The sequence below is a fragment of the Neophocaena asiaeorientalis genome, unplaced genomic scaffold, assembly GCF_003031525.2.
Source record: "Neophocaena asiaeorientalis asiaeorientalis breed wild unplaced genomic scaffold, Neophocaena_asiaeorientalis_V1.1 scaffold188, whole genome shotgun sequence".
In the NCBI taxonomy this organism is placed as follows: Eukaryota; Metazoa; Chordata; class Mammalia; order Artiodactyla; family Phocoenidae; genus Neophocaena; species Neophocaena asiaeorientalis.
The window spans coordinates 4,441,598-4,449,046 of NW_020174156.1; positions in this window are offsets into that span (position 1 = coordinate 4,441,598).

Consider the following 7,449-nt stretch of genomic DNA (forward strand, 5'->3'; position numbering starts at 1 on the left):
ATGATGAATAAGGCTCTTGTCAAACATGTTATTCCTTAAGTAAATACAAATTCATTTATAACTGACAAGGTGATAAAGAAAATTAGAATCATTTTGCTAGAGTTCTGACACAGGCAGACATCAAGGGCAGCTCAGGGACTTTATCCTCCAGGGCTCCCAAGAACAAAAGCCAAACCTCAGCGTGTTGTCTACACCTGCCCTTCCTTCTGAGTCCTTGCACACATCCACTGCCTGCAGCCCTTTCCCCTGGGTGTTTTGCTTAGAGGTTTCTTTATCCTTCTCAATCCTTCTTCCCTTTCCCCCTAAATCCATTCGCCCCACTTCTGTCCCAGAGCACCACTCCTTTCACTGTATTCCCCACTGCAGTTAATGATGCCACCATCCACACAGTCCCCAGTGAGAAACCTGGACACTGTTTTCAAATCCTCTTACCATCACCTTTTCCCCCTTTAATCCAATCAGCGTCAAATCCTGACCTCACATCTTCCAAATACTGCCTGGATCTCTTAATTCTCTGTTGTCCCCACTTCCTTCAGCCCTGGCTTGGATTATTGCCATCACCATCTAATTTCCTGCTTATTGTTTTGTCCTGCTTAATTTAATCTCAACACTACCTTCAGAATAATATTTCAAATATATAAATATGATCATGTTGCTTGCTCTCTTGCTTAAAAAATGTACAATGAATTACAAAATCAAAAGATTTTTTTAATGCATAATAGGACTCCATCATCTTCAAGATAAAGCCCAGGACCTCTTCACGGCCTTTGCAAAAGCAGGTGTGGAATTCCAGGATCTGACTTGACTTTCAATTTCCTATATGTACCACATTCAACCAAACCAGCCAGGAATGTTAATGTGATCTTGAGATCCATAAATGGAAGGAAGTTATAGTTTTGCCATCCTCAGCACTAATCAGATGACACTAGAAGTACTATATTCAGAAAAACAGAATTTTACATTGTTTAAGAGTGCAGCCTCTGAATGTAGGCTGCCAGAAGTCATATCCTGTCTCCTCTACTTTCCAGCTCTGTGACTTTGGGAAAATTATTTAATGTCCTTATGCTTTAGTTTCCTCATCAGTAAGATAGGAATGATAAGAGTACCTGTCTTATAGAGATTTTGTGGCAACTAAATTAATTAAAACATATAGAGCACTATTAAATAATAAATTTTACTAGTATTATGTCCACGGTACTTTAGGAGAGACATTAACCAACGGAGCACGGCCTGAGGAAATGACTAGAATAAGAAAAGAAATTGAGATCATGTTATATGAAGAACAGTTGGATAACATGTAGTTCATAGTGAAGAAGTGTTGGCAGAATAATACAGCTGTGTTAAAACATCTGGAAAACAATCCAGAATGTAGAATCAGGAGCAATACTGAAACTCTATGAAGATACATTCCAGTTCAAATTATGGAAACACTTTCCATTAGACAGAAATGTCCAAAAGGAGGAGGAGGGGTGTTATAATTTAATCATTAGTTTTCAGCCAGCATGACAAGACACACTATGCTGTGATTGATTATGAATGGCACAGTGTTAAAGTTGGTGCATAACTGGGAGTCTATGCTGCAGCCTGACCTTCAGAACTTGGTAATGCTCATGGAGTGGCATGCAAGAAAATGTATGTCATGAAGCGGAAAGGACCAAGAATCACTGCTTTGAAAGAGAGGCTCATCTTATGTTGATACTTGAGAAGCAAAAGAAAAGTGCAGTGATGAATCCCACTGCACCAATTATCAACTACTCCCAGATTTGTTTTTCACAGCTCTTCACACTACAGCTATATAACATGGACCCTCTACTTCAAGAACTTCCAATCTCTCACCCAACCACCACATACTAGGCTCACATCAGTGAGCCTATTCAATTGCCCTTTTCAGAAAGTCTTCCTAACATTCTTCCTCTTCTTTGGTGTCAATTTCCCCTCCTCCAATTGTTGGAGGTAGATATTACAACCTTCATTTTTACAGATAAGGAAGTTGAGATTCAGAAGGGTTAATTAACGCATTCCATGTCACAGAGCAAGGAAGGAATGAAAGTGAGAGGTAAAAGCTATTCTATCTGCCTCCTTGATCCATGCTGCCTCTTTCGAATTTAGGGATAGACAGGAGGGTTGAAGAATAAATAAGATTCTAAATTCTGTCAGTCACTCATCTTCTTAGGTGGTTTATCTTAGTCCCATGCATTCTTAGTACCTAATGTAGAACCCAAGATCTTATATGCTACAAAATGTAAGAGACGTGAGCTCTTTAATCAAACTCTTCCAAGGTATTTATATATTTATGGGGTTTTCTCAGTAACTAAATCATCATCACATCAGGCATTTTCCAGACAATTGTGAAAACTTAGGTTTAAAAGAGGACTAAATATCTACTTTAATATTTCTAAGACTCTTTCACCATAGAATCTAAGCAGTTTGAATAGGTTTTTCTTCAACCTGTATCCATCAAAAAAGAATCACTATTCCTATTGCTGAAGTTTTTCTTTTATCTTTAAGTACAGGCCCTTCCACTAGGCCAAAGCAGGATTTAGAATTTAAAATATCTTTTCCTTTGCTTGCTTTGTGCCTTTTGCATTGTAAAAGCTTACTTTTACAATTAGAGCCATTTGCCTTTTGCCTGCAAATCAAAACTACAATGAGATATCATCTCACACTAGTCAGAATGGCCATCATCAAAAAATCTAGAAACGATAAATGCTGGAGAGGGTGTGGAGAAAAGGGAACACTCTTGCACTGCTGGTGAGAATGTGAATTGGTACAGCCACTATGGAGAACAGTATGGAGGTTCCTTAAAAAACTACAAATAGAACTACCATGTGACCCAGCAATCCCACTACTGGGCATATACCCTGAGAAAACCATAATTCAAAAAGAGTCATGCACCAAAATGTTCATTGCAGCTCTATTTACAATAGCCCGAAGATGGAAACAACCTAAGTGTCCATAGACAGATGAATGGATAAAGAAGATGTGGCACATATATACAATGACAAGAAAACCAAAATACACCGTCTCAATATTGGTGTATGGCCTAGAATATCTCTGATAGCTCTTCCAGCTTTAAAATGCCAGTATTCAATGACTTCTCTGAATTCTGTCTCAAATCCCTTCAGTGAAAATAATGGTCTTAATTTGGCATATTAGATATTTTAGAATACATAGGTAAATAAATATTTATTTATAAACGTATAAATAAATAGCTGCCAATAATGTCAAATTCATTATTTTAATTAACCCTCACAAAACATTTTGAAGGTTGCGTTAATAGTCCCACTTTATAGATAAGGAGATTGAGACTCAGAGAAGTTAATTAGCTTGCGTCCAATGTAATACTGATAGAAAAAGAGCAGAAATGGAGCTTGAACTCAGTTTCTTCTGCTTCCAGAGTTCATGATTTCTTTTTTTTCTAAGTTTGCTTTATATTCTTTTATTTTTTAAATTTTTACTGGAGTATAATTGATTTACAATCTTGTGTTAGTTTTGGGCAAACAGCAAAGTGAATCAGTTATACATATACATATATCCACTCTTTTTTTTTCCTTCTGAATTTTTAATTTATTTTTAATGGATAAAACAGTTATGACCCAGGACTTCCCTGGCGGTCCAGTAGTTAAGACTTTGCCTTGCAATGAAGGGGGTTCAGGTTCAATCCCTGGTTGGGGAGCTAGGATCCCACATGCCTCGTGACCAAAAAATCAAAACATAAAACAGAAGCAATATTGTAACAAGTTCAATAAAGACTTTAAAAATGGTCCACATCAAAAAAAACTTCAAAAATAAAAGAAAAATTTTAAAACAGTTATGATCCAAAATTTTTTAAAGTACAAAGCAGTACGCAGAGAAAAGTCCCCCACCGCAACACCCATCCCAGCCGCTCAATTCTCCTTCTCAGAATCAATGATCAATTCCTAGTATATTCTTCCACACATATTTTTATGCAACTACAAACAAATGTTTTAGATTTTCCTTCTTTTAATTCAAATACTATCGTATTGTTCAAACTCTTATGCACCTAAAATAGAGCTTGGAAGCAAATCTTAAAATTAAACACACATAAAAAAACAATAAAATAACTCTATCTCAGATTGCTATCATATCAGTACAGAGAAAGAAGGAATTTCACTAACTTATGAACCCAGTATATTCTGACCCTATACCCTTAGGGAGATATGTTTTAAGGATAAAAAGAACTGTAAAGAAATCTGAATTTTACTTATTTACTTGTTGTTTGATAGTGGTACAGTGTAGTTATTCAGAAACTATTTTGAGTATATTGTGGAATAGAGAAAAACAGACAAATTGATGTAATTGGGAATCATGGGTTCTCATGTGAGGGAGGGAGATACAGATATGAGAAAAGTGAGAAAGAAAACACTGTGCTGCCGGGTTAAAATGATATTATGGACTGAACGTTTGTGTCTCACCCCCATTTATATGTTAAACCTCTAACATTCAATGTGATGGTATTTGGAGGTATCCACTCTTTTTTTTTAGATTCTTTTCCCATATAGGCCATTCTAGAGGATTGAGTCGAGTTCCCTGTGCTATACAGTAGGTCCTTATTAGTTATCTGTTTTACATATGTGTAATGTTTTACATATGTGTACATGTCAATCCCAATATCCCAGTTTATCCCTCCCCCCTTACCCCCTGGTAACCATAAGTTTGTTTTCTACATCTGTGACTCTACTTCTGTTTTGTAAATAAGTTCATCTGTACCCTTTGTTTAGATTCCACATATAAGCGATATCATATGATATTTGTCTTTCAGAGTTCATGACTTCTTACCACTATTCCACTTGGCAATAAAAGATATAAATATATCACAAAGGAATCTTTGTCCCCCTGGCAAAAACAAAGGGCTGGGCTACTCAATTTGAGGCTGAGAACACTGAGTTCAGGATGCTGGTTTCCTCCAGGAGTAGAATCTTACACATGTCATCAGTAGCCAGTTCAGAGCACCTACTGGGAAAGACAGTGGACAAATTTGATTATAGTTCACCCAATGACCTTCACAGTTAGACGGAGGAGGACCTATGAACCATATTTTCTTGCCCCTCAAATATCTCCCTCACCAATCTGCCATAGCACCTAAAAGTTCCATCATCACAGCTCCCCTCTGAGATAGAGTGGTGGATTTAACAACCAGGTTAGAGAAGGAAGGGGTTGGGGGAGGGGGGCAAGCGCAGCACAGAGAGTGGGAGAAATCATGTAGAAGAGCCTGTTGGAATCCTGACACCAAAACAAGCTTTCTGCCCAAGACATCTGGCTCTATAGCGGTGCCTAGATCTACAGAAATCCTTTTCAAGGATCGTTAGGAGGCTCTCATTTTGCCTTTCCACTGGGTGCTTACTCTCTCTCTACTTTACTAGATTTCCGATGAGCGTTACGGAATACTGCATTTAAGAAATGAGCAAAGGGCTTCCCTGGTGGCGCAGTGGTTGGGAGTCCGCCTGCCGATACAGGGGACACCGGTTTGTGCCCCGGTCCAGGAAGATCCCACATGCCACGGAGCGGCTGGGCCCGTGAGCCATGGCCGCGGAGCCTGCGCGTCCGGAGCCTGTGCTCCGCAGCGGGAGAGGCCGCAACAGTGAGAGGCCCGCGTTACCGCAAAAAAAAAGAAAAAAAGAAATGAGCAGAATGTAAAATAGAAAAAAATTACATCTAATCAGATACAAATTATAAGTCAAGTAAGTCATGGGAACAGACCTTGATTACAATTTTCCAAAGCAGAAATAAAATTTTTCAGATGAAAAGAATCTGAGAGCCATCTCTGTCAATTCCCTCATGTTACATATGAGGAACTGGAGGCCAGGAGGCAAAGGGCCCCAGTTACAGACGAGTCAGTGATTCCATGGCTTACTCTTTTCTCCACTCTTCTCGCCACAGAAAATTAAAGATCACATTTATGAGTGTCTATTGAATATATTTAACTGTGTGGACTTTTATACAGATTCTATTATTTTCTATATTTAATATATATTTAACTTATTCCCAAGAGGTAATAATAATAGCATATGCTTAATTCCTCCCATATTGTACTTTTCATATATTAACTCACATATATTAATGTCATATATATTCATATACTAACAGATACATATATTAACTTGCATATGTTCCTATTATATATACAGTGTACTGATATAATATACATGACATTATTACATTATAGTATCACAAAGCATATATCACCGCATATATTAACTCAATCTTCACAAAAACTCTATGAAAAATATACTATAATTACAATTCTCACTTTACAGAATAGAAAACAGAGGTGAAACAGTATTAGAAATTTGCCCAAGGCCACATAAATAATAAGGAGCAAAACCTGAGTTGGGGCCCACCTGTCCACGTTCTTACTATTATGTTTTGCTTTCTTGCCCTTTTCTCGCACCTGACATATTTTTCTACAAACTCTCATTTTCCCTCGCTAACTTTGATGTGGGGAAGAATGTGGCACTCAAAGAAGAAATAAGTGAATGTTGCCACTATCATTTAGCACTCATTATGTATTTGATACGGATTTTTGCACTTGGTTTGCCTAGCAAAAAATATACAGGTTGAGACAGCATGGGAGGCTTTTTCTTTGTATTTTTTAAATTTTTTTATTTTTTAAATTAATTTTTATTGGAGTATAGTTGATTTACAGTGTTGTGTTAGTTTCTGCTGTACAGCAAGTGAATCAATTATACATATACCTATATCCACTCTTTTTTAGATTCTATTCCTATATAGGCCATTACAGAGTATTGAGTAGAGTTACCTGTGCTATACAGTAGGTTCCTATTAGTTATCTATTTTATATATACGAGTGTGTATATGTCAATCCCAATCTTCCAATTTATCCCTCTCCCCCACTTTCCCCTTTGGTAACCATAAGTTTGCTTTCTACTTCTGTGACTCTATTTCTGTTTTGTAAATAGGTTCATTTGTACAATTTTTTTTTTTAGATGAGAGCATGGGTTTTAGAGTTGCACAGGCTTGGGTTGAAATTCTGACTTCACCATTTAAGAGCTATGTGACCTCAGACAATTTACTTCCTTTTCTGAATATCAGTTTCCTCTCCTGATAAATAGAGCTCTCATAAGGGTTACTGTCAAAATTAAATAAAGCAATGCATATAAATGCATTATTTATATAGGTCTAAAGAAATACTTCATACCTTTATGTTTATTATTAGCATTTCTAGTTCTTCTCTAGTAAAAGCTCTTATTATAGTTTATCGCCCTTGATTTTCGACTGAAATGGAAGCAAGAATTGAACCACATTCACCAAGAAGAGATAGATGGTTTCATCATAAATCTGTCATTTGTACCAATCTAGAAGGCACATGTGAGTTATGAGGTTTTCTCACACCAGCTGCGTATGTGTGATGCCCAACAGAGTGAATGTTTAACAATTAAACTGGTTTTAAATATGTAGCATGAAGGG